This window comes from Oncorhynchus clarkii, chromosome 13 (assembly GCF_045791955.1).
Source record: "Oncorhynchus clarkii lewisi isolate Uvic-CL-2024 chromosome 13, UVic_Ocla_1.0, whole genome shotgun sequence".
Lineage (NCBI taxonomy): Eukaryota > Metazoa > Chordata > Actinopteri > Salmoniformes > Salmonidae > Oncorhynchus > Oncorhynchus clarkii.
The window spans coordinates 6,494,449-6,509,096 of NC_092159.1; the positions used below are offsets into that span (position 1 = coordinate 6,494,449).

The 14,648-nt window shown below is 34.6% G+C and overlaps 1 protein-coding gene across 2 annotated transcripts in view; it reads right to left on the reverse strand.

Moving 5' to 3' along the window:
* The window catches only part of LOC139423653 (adhesion G protein-coupled receptor E2-like), a 30,918-nt gene that overhangs the window by 12,648 nt on the left and 3,622 nt on the right, over positions 1-14,648 (reverse strand). The window lies entirely within an intron of this gene.

Below are 14,648 nucleotides of genomic sequence, written 5' to 3' on the forward strand. Positions count from 1 at the left end.
TACATCCATAACACAACTACCTGAACATAGTACTACATCCATAACATCCATAACACAACTACCTGAACATAGAACTACATCCATAACACAACTACCTGAACATAGTACTACATCCATAACATCCATAACACAACTACCTGAACATAGTACTACATCCATAACACAACTACCTGAACATAGTACTACATCCATAACATCCATAACACAACTACCTGAACATAGTACTACATCCATAACACAACTACCTGAACATAGTACTACATCCATAACACAACTACCTGAACATAGTACTTCATCCTTAACATCCATAACACAACTACCTGAACATAGTACTACATCCATAACACAACTACCTGAACATAGAACTACATCCATAACATCCATAACACAACTACCTGAACATAGTACTACATCCATAACACAACTACCTGAACATAGTACTACATCCATAACATCCATAACACAACTACCTGAACATAGAACTACATCCATAACATCCATAACACAACTACCTGAACATAGTACTACATCCATAACATAACTACCTGAACATAGAACTACATCCATAACATCCATAACACAACTACCTGAACATAGAACTACATCCATAACATCCATAACACAACTACCTGAACATAGTACTACATCCATAACATAACTACCTGAACATAGAACTACATCCATAACACAACTACCTGAACATAGTACTACATCCATAACATCCATAACATAACTACCTGAACATAGAACTACATCCATAACACAACTACCGGAACATAGTACTACATCCATAACATAACTACCTGAACATAGAACTACATCCATAACACAACTACCTGAACATAGTACTACATCCATAACATCCATAACATAACTACCTGAACATAGAACTACATCCATAACATCCATAACACAACTACCTGAACATAGAACTACATCCTTAACATCCATAACACAACTACCTGAACATAGTACTACATCCTTAACATCCATAACACAACTACCTGAACATAGTACTACATCCATAACACAACTACCTGAACATAGTACTACATCCGTAACACAACTACCTGAACATAGTACTACATCCTTAACATCCATAACACAACTACCTGAACATAGTACTACATCCATAACACAACTACCTGAACATAGTACTACATCCATAACATCCATAACACAACTACCTGAACATAGTACTACATCCTTAACATCCATAACACAACTACCTGAACATAGTACTACATCCATAACACAACTACCTGAACATAGAACTACATCCATAACATCCATAACATAACTACCTGAACATAGTAATTCATCCATAACATAACTACCTGAACATAGTACTATATCCATAACATAACTACCTGAACATAGTACTACATCCATAACATAACTACCTGAACATAGTACTACATCCATAACACAACTACCTGAACATAGTACTACATCCATAACATCCATAACATAACTACCTGAACATAGTACTACATCCATAACATCCATAACTTAACTACCTGAACATAGTACTACATCCATAACATCCATAACTTAACTACCTGAACATAGTACTACATCCATAACACAACTACCTGAACATAGTACTACATCCATAACATCCATAACACAACTACCTGAACATAGTACTACATCCATAACATCCATAACTTAACTACCTGAACATAGTACTACATCCATAACACAACTACCTGAACATAGTACTACATCCATAACACAACTACCTGAACATAGTACTACATCCATAACACAACTACCTGAACATAGTACTACATCCATAACATCCATAACACAACTAACTGAACATAGTACTACATCCATAACACAACTACCTGAACATAGTACTACATCCATAACATAACTACCTGAACATAGTACTACATCCATAACATCCATAACACAACTAACTGAACATAGTACTACATCCATAACACAACTACCTGAACATAGTACTACATCCATAACATAACTACCTGAACATAGTACTACATCCATAACACAACTACCTGAACATAGAACTACATCCATAACATAACTACCTGAACATAGTACTACATCCATAACATCCATAACACAACTACCTGAACATAGAACTACATCCATAACATCCATAACACAACTACCTGAACATAGAACTACATCCATAACATAACTACCTGAACATAGTACTACATCCATAACATCCATAACACAACTACCTGAACATAGTACTACATCCATAACATCCATAACTTAACTACCTGAACATAGTACTACATCCATAACACAACTACCTGAACATAGTACCACATCCATAACATAACTACCTGAACATAGTACTACATCCTTAACATCCATAACACAACTACCTGAACATAGTACTACATCCATAACACAACTACCTGAACATAGAACTACATCCATAACATCCATAACATAACTACCTGAACATAGTAATTCATCCATAACATAACTACCTGAACATAGTACTATATCCATAACATAACTACCTGAACATAGTACTACATCCATAACATAACTACCTGAACATAGTACTACATCCATAACACAACTACCTGAACATAGTACTACATCCATAACATCCATAACTTAACTACCTGAACATAGTACTACATCCATAACATCCATAACTTAACTACCTGAACATAGTACTACATCCATAACACAACTACCTGAACATAGTACTACATCCATAACATCCATAACACAACTACCTGAACATAGTACTACATCCATAACATCCATAACTTAACTACCTGAACATAGTACTACATCCATAACACATCTACCTGAACATAGTACTACATCCATAACACAACTACATGAACATAGTACTACATCCATAACACAACTACCTGAACATAGTACTACATCCATAACATCCATAACACAACTAACTGAACATAGTACTACATCCATAACACAACTACCTGAACATAGTACTACATCCATAACATAACTACCTGAACATAGTACTACATCCATAACATCCATAACACAACTAACTGAACATAGTACTACATCCATAACACAACTACCTGAACATAGTACTACATCCATAACATAACTACCTGAACATAGTACTACATCCATAACATCCATAACACAACTACCTGAACATAGAACTACATCCATAACATAACTACCTGAACATAGTACTACATCCATAACATCCATAACACAACTACCTGAACATAGAACTACATCCATAACATCCATAACACAACTACCTGAACATAGTACTACATCCATAACATCCATAACACAACTAACTGAACATAGTACTACATCCATAACACAACTACCTGAACATAGTACTACATCCATAACATAACTACCTGAACATAGTACTACATCCATAACATCCATAACACAACTACCTGAACATAGAACTACATCCATAACATAACTACCTGAACATAGTACTACATCCATAACATCCATAACACAACTACCTGAACATAGTACTACATCCATAACATCCATAACTTAACTACCTGAACATAGTACTACATCCATAACACAACTACCTGAACATAGTACTACATCCTTAACATCCATAACACAACTACCTGAACATAGTACTACATCCATAACACAACTACCTGAACATAGAACTACATCCATAACATAACTACCTGAACATAGTAATTCATCCATAACATAACTACCTGAACATAGTACTATATCCATAACATAACTACCTGAACATAGTACTACATCCATAACATAACTACCTGAACATAGTACTACATCCATAACACAACTACCTGAACATAGTACTACATCCATAACATCCATAACATAACTACCTGAACATAGTACTACATCCATAACATCCATAACTTAACTACCTGAACATAGTACTACATCCATAACATCCATAACTTAACTACCTGAACATAGTACTACATCCATAACACAACTACCTGAACATAGTACTACATCCATAACATCCATAACACAACTACCTGAACATAGTACTACATCCATAACATCCATAACTTAACTACCTGAACATAGTACTACATCCATAACACAACTACCTGAACATAGTACTACATCCATAACACAACTACCTGAACATAGTACTACATCCATAACACAACTACATGAACTTAGTACTACATCCATAACACAACTACCTGAACATAGTACTACATCCATAACATCCATAACACAACTAACTGAACATAGTACTACATCCATAACACAACTACCTGAACATAGTACTACATCCATAACATAACTACCTGAACATAGTACTACATCCATAACATCCATAACACAACTAACTGAACATAGTACTACATCCATAACACAACTACCTGAACATAGTACTACATCCATAACACAACTACCTGAACATAGTACTACATCCATAACATCCATAACACAACTACCTGAACATAGTACTACATCCTTAACATCCATAACACAACTACCTGAACATAGTACTACATCCATAACACAACTACCTGAACATAGAACTACATCCATAACATCCATAACATAACTACCTGAACATAGTAATTCATCCATAACATAACTACCTGAACATAGTACTATATCCATAACATAACTACCTGAACATAGTACTACATCCATAACATAACTACCTGAACATAGTACTACATCCATAACACAACTACCTGAACATAGTACTACATCCATAACATCCATAACATAACTACCTGAACATAGTACTACATCCATAACATCCATAACTTAACTACCTGAACATAGTACTACATCCATAACATCCATAACTTAACTACCTGAACATAGTACTACATCCATAACACAACTACCTGAACATAGTACTACATCCATAACATCCATAACACAACTACCTGAACATAGTACTACATCCATAACATCCATAACTTAACTACCTGAACATAGTACTACATCCATAACACAACTACCTGAACATAGTACTACATCCATAACACAACTACCTGAACATAGTACTACATCCATAACACAACTACATGAACATAGTACTACATCCATAACACAACTACCTGAACATAGTACTACATCCATAACATCCATAACACAACTAACTGAACATAGTACTACATCCATAACACAACTACCTGAACATAGTACTACATCCATAACATAACTACCTGAACATAGTACTACATCCATAACATCCATAACACAACTAACTGAACATAGTACTACATCCATAACACAACTACCTGAACATAGTACTACATCCATAACATAACTACCTGAACATAGTACTACATCCATAACACAACTACCTGAACATAGAACTACATCCATAACATAACTACCTGAACATAGTACTACATCCATAACATCCATAACACAACTACCTGAACATAGAACTACATCCATAACATCCATAACACAACTACCTGAACATAGAACTACATCCATAACATAACTACCTGAACATAGTACTACATCCATAACATCCATAACACAACTACCTGAACATAGTACTACATCCATAACATCCATAACTTAACTACCTGAACATAGTACTACATCCATAACACAACTACCTGAACATAGTACTACATCCATAACATAACTACCTGAACATAGTACTACATCCTTAACATCCATAACACAACTACCTGAACATAGTACTACATCCATAACACAACTACCTGAACATAGAACTACATCCATAACATCCATAACATAACTACCTGAACATAGTAATTCATCCATAACATAACTACCTGAACATAGTACTATATCCATAACATAACTACCTGAACATAGTACTACATCCATAACATAACTACCTGAACATAGTACTACATCCATAACACAACTACCTGAACATAGTACTACATCCATAACATCCATAACATAACTACCTGAACATAGTACTACATCCATAACATCCATAACTTAACTACCTGAACATAGTACTACATCCATAACATCCATAACTTAACTACCTGAACATAGTACTACATCCATAACACAACTACCTGAACATAGTACTACATCCATAACATCCATAACACAACTACCTGAACATAGTACTACATCCATAACATCCATAACTTAACTACCTGAACATAGTACTACATCCATAACACAACTACCTGAACATAGTACTACATCCATAACACAACTACCTGAACATAGTACTACATCCATAACACAACTACATGAACATAGAACTACATCCATAACACAACTACCTGAACATAGTACTACATCCATAACATCCATAACACAACTAACTGAACATAGTACTACATCCATAACACAACTACCTGAACATAGTACTACATCCATAACATAACTACCTGAACATAGTACTACATCCATAACATCCATAACACAACTAACTGAACATAGTACTACATCCATAACACAACTACCTGAACATAGTACTACATCCATAACATAACTACCTGAACATAGTACTACATCCATAACATCCATAACACAACTACCTGAACATAGTACTACATCCATAACACAACTACCTGAACATAGTACTACATCCATAACATCCATAACACAACTACCTGAACATAGTACTACATCCATAACATCCATAACTTAACTACCTGAACATAGTACTACATCCATAACACAACTACCTGAACATAGTACTACATCCATAACACAACTACCTGAACATAGTACTACATCCATAACACAACTACATGAACATAGTACTACATCCATAACACAACTACCTGAACATAGTACTACATCCATAACATCCATAACACAACTAACTGAACATAGTACTACATCCATAACACAACTACCTGAACATAGTACTACATCCATAACATAACTACCTGAACATAGTACTACATCCATAACATCCATAACACAACTAACTGAACATAGTACTACATCCATAACACAACTACCTGAACATAGTACTACATCCATAACATAACTACCTGAACATAGTACTACATCCATAACATCCATAACACAACTACCTGAACATAGAACTACATCCATAACATAACTACCTGAACATAGTACTACATCCATAACATCCATAACACAACTACCTGAACATAGAACTACATCCATAACATCCATAACACAACTACCTGAACATAGTACTACATCCATAACATCCATAACACAACTAACTGAACATAGTACTACATCCATAACACAACTACCTGAACATAGTACTACATCCATAACATAACTACCTGAACATAGTACTACATCCATAACATCCATAACACAACTACCTGAACATAGAACTACATCCATAACATAACTACCTGAACATAGTACTACATCCATAACATCCATAACACAACTACCTGAACATAGTACTACATCCATAACATCCATAACTTAACTACCTGAACATAGTAATACATCCATAACACAACTACCTGAACATAGTACTACATCCATAACATAACTACCTGAACATAGTACTACATCCTTAACATCCATAACACAACTACCTGAACATAGTACTACATCCATAACACAACTACCTGAACATAGAACTACATCCATAACATCCATAACATAACTACCTGAACATAGTAATTCATCCATAACATAACTACCTGAACATAGTACTATATCCATAACATAACTACCTGAACATAGTACTACATCCATAACATAACTACCTGAACATAGTACTACATCCATAACACAACTACCTGAACATAGTACTACATCCATAACATCCATAACATAACTACCTGAACATAGTACTACATCCATAACATCCATAACTTAACTACCTGAACATAGTACTACATCCATAACATCCATAACTTAACTACCTGAACATAGTACTACATCCATAACACAACTACCTGAACATAGTACTACATCCATAACATCCATAACACAACTACCTGAACATAGTACTACATCCATAACATCCATAACTTAACTACCTGAACATAGTACTACATCCATAACACAACTACCTGAACATAGTACTACATCCATAACACAACTACCTGAACATAGTACTACATCCATAACACAACTACATGAACTTAGTACTACATCCATAACACAACTACCTGAACATAGTACTACATCCATAACATCCATAACACAACTAACTGAACATAGTACTACATCCATAACACAACTACCTGAACATAGTACTGCATCCATAACATAACTACCTGAACATAGTACTACATCCATAACATCCATAACACAACTAACTGAACATAGTACTACATCCATAACACAACTACCTGAACATAGTACTACATCCATAACATAACTACCTGAACATAGTACTACATCCATAACATCCATAACACAACTACCTGAACATAGAACTACATCCATAACACAACTACCTGAACATAGTACTACATCCATAACATCCATAACACAACTACCTGAACATAGTACTACATCCATAACACAACTACCTGAACATAGTACTACATCCATAACATCCATAACACAACTACCTGAACATAGTACTACATCCATAACACAACTACCTGAACATAGTACTACATCCATAACACAACTACCTGAACATAGTACTTCATCCTTAACATCCATAACACAACTACCTGAACATAGTACTACATCCATAACACAACTACCTGAACATAGAACTACATCCATAACATCCATAACACAACTACCTGAACATAGTACTACATCCATAACACAACTACCTGAACATAGTACTACATCCATAACATCCATAACACAACTACCTGAACATAGAACTACATCCATAACATCCATAACACAACTACCTGAACATAGTACTACATCCATAACATAACTACCTGAACATAGAACTACATCCATAACATCCATAACACAACTACCTGAACATAGAACTACATCCATAACATCCATAACACAACTACCTGAACATAGTACTACATCCATAACATAACTACCTGAACATAGAACTACATCCATAACACAACTACCTGAACATAGTACTACATCCATAACATCCATAACATAACTACCTGAACATAGAACTACATCCATAACACAACTACCGGAACATAGTACTACATCCATAACATAACTACCTGAACATAGAACTACATCCATAACACAACTACCTGAACATAGTACTACATCCATAACATCCATAACATAACTACCTGAACATAGAACTACATCCATAACATCCATAACACAACTACCTGAACATAGAACTACATCCTTAACATCCATAACACAACTACCTGAACATAGTACTACATCCTTAACATCCATAACACAACTACCTGAACATAGTACTACATCCATAACACAACTACCTGAACATAGTACTACATCCGTAACACAACTACCTGAACATAGTACTACATCCTTAACATCCATAACACAACTACCTGAACATAGTACTACATCCATAACACAACTACCTGAACATAGTACTACATCCATAACATCCATAACACAACTACCTGAACATAGTACTACATCCTTAACATCCATAACACAACTACCTGAACATAGTACTACATCCATAACACAACTACCTGAACATAGAACTACATCCATAACATCCATAACATAACTACCTGAACATAGTAATTCATCCATAACATAACTACCTGAACATAGTACTATATCCATAACATAACTACCTGAACATAGTACTACATCCATAACATAACTACCTGAACATAGTACTACATCCATAACACAACTACCTGAACATAGTACTACATCCATAACATCCATAACATAACTACCTGAACATAGTACTACATCCATAACATCCATAACTTAACTACCTGAACATAGTACTACATCCATAACATCCATAACTTAACTACCTGAACATAGTACTACATCCATAACACAACTACCTGAACATAGTACTACATCCATAACATCCATAACACAACTACCTGAACATAGTACTACATCCATAACATCCATAACTTAACTACCTGAACATAGTACTACATCCATAACACAACTACCTGAACATAGTACTACATCCATAACACAACTACCTGAACATAGTACTACATCCATAACACAACTACATGAACATAGTACTACATCCATAACACAACTACCTGAACATAGTACTACATCCATAACATCCATAACACAACTAACTGAACATAGTACTACATCCATAACACAACTACCTGAACATAGTACTACATCCATAACATAACTACCTGAACATAGTACTACATCAATAACATCCATAACACAACTAACTGAACATAGTACTACATCCATAACACAACTACCTGAACATAGTACTACATCCATAACATAACTACCTGAACATAGTACTACATCCATAACATCCATAACACAACTACCTGAACATAGAACTACATCCATAACATAACTACCTGAACATAGTACTACATCCATAACATCCATAACACAACTACCTGAACATAGAACTACATCCATAACATCCATAACACAACTACCTGAACATAGAACTACATCCATAACATAACTACCTGAACATAGTACTACATCCATAACATCCATAACACAACTACCTGAACATAGTACTACATCCATAACATCCATAACTTAACTACCTGAACATAGTACTACATCCATAACACAACTACCTGAACATAGTACTACATCCATAACATAACTACCTGAACATAGTACTACATCCTTAACATCCATAACACAACTACCTGAACATAGTACTACATCCATAACACAACTACCTGAACATAGAACTACATCCATAACATCCATAACATAACTACCTGAACATAGTAATTCATCCATAACATAACTACCTGAACATAGTACTATATCCATAACATAACTACCTGAACATAGTACTACATCCATAACATAACTACCTGAACATAGTACTACATCCATAACACAACTACCTGAACATAGTACTACATCCATAACATCCATAACATAACTACCTGAACATAGTACTACATCCATAACATCCATAACTTAACTACCTGAACATAGTACTACATCCATAACATCCATAACTTAACTACCTGAACATAGTACTACATCCATAACACAACTACCTGAACATAGTACTACATCCATAACATCCATAACACAACTACCTGAACATAGTACTACATCCATAACATCCATAACTTAACTACCTGAACATAGTACTACATCCATAACACAACTACCTGAACATAGTACTACATCCATAACACAACTACCTGAACATAGTACTACATCCATAACACAACTACATGAACATAGTACTACATCCATAACACAACTACCTGAACATAGTACTACATCCATAACATCCATAACACAACTAACTGAACATAGTACTACATCCATAACACAACTACCTGAACATAGTACTACATCCATAACATAACTACCTGAACATAGTACTACATCCATAACATCCATAACACAACTAACTGAACATAGTACTACATCCATAACACAACTACCTGAACATAGTACTACATCCATAACATAACTACCTGAACATAGTACTACATCCATAACATCCATAACACAACTACCTGAACATAGAACTACATCCATAACATAACTACCTGAACATAGTACTACATCCATAACATCCATAACACAACTACCTGAACATAGAACTACATCCATAACATCCATAACACAACTACCTGAACATAGTACTACATCCATAACATCCATAACACAACTAACTGAACATAGTACTACATCCATAACACAACTACCTGAACATAGTACTACATCCATAACATAACTACCTGAACATAGTACTACATCCATAACATCCATAACACAACTACCTGAACATAGAACTACATCCATAACATAACTACCTGAACATAGTACTACATCCATAACATCCATAACACAACTACCTGAACATAGTACTACATCCATAACATCCATAACTTAACTACCTGAACATAGTACTACATCCATAACACAACTACCTGAACATAGTACTACATCCATAACATAACTACCTGAACATAGTACTACATCCTTAACATCCATAACACAACTACCTGAACATAGTACTACATCCATAACACAACTACCTGAACATAGAACTACATCCATAACATCCATAACATAACTACCTGAACATAGTAATTCATCCATAACATAACTACCTGAACATAGTACTATATCCATAACATAACTACCTGAACATAGTACTACATCCATAACATAACTACCTGAACATAGTACTACATCCATAACACAACTACCTGAACATAGTACTACATCCATAACATCCATAACTTAACTACCTGAACATAGTACTACATCCATAACATCCATAACTTAACTACCTGAACATAGTACTACATCCATAACACAACTACCTGAACATAGTACTACATCCATAACATCCATAACACAACTACCTGAACATAGTACTACATCCATAACATCCATAACTTAACTACCTGAACATAGTACTACATCCATAACACAACTACCTGAACATAGTACTACATCCATAACACAACTACCTGAACATAGTACTACATCCAAACACAACTACATGAACTTAGTACTACATCCATAACACAACTACCTGAACATAGTACTACATCCATAACATCCATAACACAACTAACTGAACATAGTACTACATCCATAACACAACTACCTGAACATAGTACTACATCCATAACATAACTACCTGAACATAGTACTACATCCATAACATCCATAACACAACTAACTGAACATAGTACTACATCCATAACACAACTACCTGAACATAGTACTACATCCATAACATAACTACCTGAACATAGTACTACATCCATAACATCCATAACACAACTACCTGAACATAGAACTACATGCATAACATAACTACCTGAACATAGTACTACATCCATAACATCCATAACACAACTACCTGAACATAGAACTACATCCATAACATCCATAACACAACTACCTGAACATAGAACTACATCCATAACATAACTACCTGAACATAGTACTACATCCATAACATCCATAACACAACTACCTGAACATAGTACTACATCCATAACATCCATAACTTAACTACCTGAACATAGTACTACATCCATAACACAACTACCTGAACATAGTACTACATCCATAACATAACTACCTGAACATAGTACTACATCCTTAACATCCATAACACAACTACCTGAACATAGTACTACATCCATAACACAACTACCTGAACATAGAACTACATCCATAACATCCATAACATAACTACCTGAACATAGTAATTCATCCATAACATAACTACCTGAACATAGTACTATATCCATAACATAACTACCTGAACATAGTACTACATCCATAACATAACTACCTGAACATAGTACTACATCCATAACACAACTACCTGAACATAGTACTACATCCATAACATCCATAACATAACTACCTGAACATAGTACTACATCCATAACATCCATAACTTAACTACCTGAACATAGTACTACATCCATAACATCCATAACTTAACTACCTGAACATATTACTACATCCATAACACAACTACCTGAACATAGTACTACATCCATAACATCCATAACACAACTACCTGAACATAGTACTACATCCATAACATCCATAACTTAACTACCTGAACATAGTACTACATCCATAACACAACTACCTGAACATAGTACTACATCCATAACACAACTACCTGAACATAGTACTACATCCATAACACAACTACATGAACATAGTACTACATCCATAACACAACTACCTGAACATAGTACTACATCCATAACATCCATAACACAACTAACTGAACATAGTACTACATCCATAACACAACTACCTGAACATAGTACTACATCCATAACATAACTACCTGAACATAGTACTACATCCATAACATCCATAACACAACTAACTGAACATAGTACTACATCCATAACACAACTACCTGAACATAGTACTACATCCATAACATAACTACCTGAACATAGTACTACATCCATAACATCCATAACACAACTACCTGAACATAGAACTACATCCATAACACAACTACCTGAACATAGTACTACATCCATAACATCCATAACACAACTAACTGAACATAGTACTACATCCATAACACAACTACCTGAACATAGTACTACATCCATAACATAACTACCTGAACATAGTACTACATCCATAACATCCATAACACAACTACCTGAACATAGAACTACATCCATAACATAACTACCTGAACATAGTACTACATCCATAACATCCATAACACAACTACCTGAACATAGTACTACATCCATAACATCCATAACTTAACTACCTGAACATAGTACTACATCCATAACACAACTACCTGAACATAGTACTACATCCATAACATAACTACCTGAACATAGTACTACATCCTTAACATCCATAACACAACTACCTGAACATAGTACTACATCCATAACACAACTACCTGAACATAGAACTACATCCATAACATCCATAACATAACTACCTGAACATAGTAATTCATCCATAACATAACTACCTGAACATAGTACTATATCCATAACATAACTACCTGAACATAGTACTACATCCATAACATAACTACCTGAACATAGTACTACATCCATAACATCCATAACTTAACTACCTGAACATAGTACTACATCCATAACATCCATAACTTAACTACCTGA